The sequence below is a fragment of the Hipposideros armiger genome, unplaced genomic scaffold (genome assembly GCF_001890085.2).
Source record: "Hipposideros armiger isolate ML-2016 unplaced genomic scaffold, ASM189008v1 scaffold_120, whole genome shotgun sequence".
NCBI lineage: Eukaryota > Metazoa > Chordata > Mammalia > Chiroptera > Hipposideridae > Hipposideros > Hipposideros armiger.
In genome coordinates this window covers 2,604,483-2,605,807 of record NW_017731470.1, presented here as the reverse complement: position 1 = coordinate 2,605,807, position 1,325 = coordinate 2,604,483, and positions in this window count along the sequence as shown.

Below are 1,325 nucleotides of genomic sequence, written 5' to 3'. Positions count from 1 at the left end.
ACAGTGAGATAAGTCCATGGATCATGTGGATGGATTTTGTAAAAAATGTTAAAGTCCTATGTGGTTTTACTTACTGTCACTTCCTTGACACTTAATGTCAATTTTTCTAAGTATCTTATCTGAGGTTGGTAAAAGTAGTTTTGTGAGTTAGTCCATTGCATGAACCCTGCTTTGAAGACCCTTGATTTAGATGACCTCCCCAGTCTCCTGTTCAACTGGAACCTGATTTAGGGTCTCACCCCCATTCTGCCTTTGCAACACCTCTGGGTTTGACTCTCTCTGGATAGCTGGTTCATATTTATACTGAAGGAAGATTATTTGCATATTACATTATTTTTATTCTATATTTATAAACCTAAATTTATATAAATGTAGGTTTTGTATTATAGTAAATTCATACTTAAATACATTATGTAAATTTGTGTTTTAGTTTGTTTATTATTATTTATTTAATGTTTAGGAATATGGCGATTTTTTTTCCAGGTCCATATTTATTGTGCAAATTGAATATCCCGTGATGAGTTGACATGAGCTTCTCCAGGCACGAGAACGTAATGGATGAGATACAGACAGGTCGGAACCCATTCATGTGGCTTTCACAGCCAGAGTTCTCTTAGACCTTCACTTGAAGTGCAGGACAATCAAAACAATGCTTCCTTACGTGGCCAGGACACAATTCATTCTCCTTGTGAGAGTGCAAGACTTAAATATTTTTTTTTGGTCATAATCATTTTAAGTTTCTGGCCTGAAAAATTCCAACAACATCCCTACCATATCTGTGTCTGGTTCTGATGCTTGCTCTGTCTCTTCAAACCGTGTTTTTTTGCTTTTTAGTATGCTTTGCAATGTTTTTCTAGAAAGGTGGACTTGATGTAGTGGGTAGAAGGAACTGCAGTCTAGAGGGTGGTTAGGTGTGGGAGGAGGGGAAGTCCTACTGTTAGGTCTCAGTGCTTTGGTGAGCATGCGCTGCTGGGCTGAGAACTTCACAAGTGCTTCTGTGTTTTGTTTTGTTTTCCACCCCCTTCAGCGGAACAAGATGGCCAAAGGGGCAGGAGTTGGGCGTTTCCCTTCCTTGGTGTGAGGCTAGAGCCAGCTGGGGCTGGGCGGCTCCTTCCCTCCCACATCAATTAGGCTCTGACAAAACCTGGGCAGGCTGGGCTCTGTTTAAGTAGTTTCTCCTGAGGGCAGGCCTTGTTAAGAACAGAGCACGCTGCTGTATTTCAAAATGGCTCCTTTCCCCCTTCTCTTGCTGGAAACACCAGATTTTCCTCAGCTCTTCACTCTGAGAATCTGGTAAGGGCTCCTGGAGGCAAAACTCACAGAGC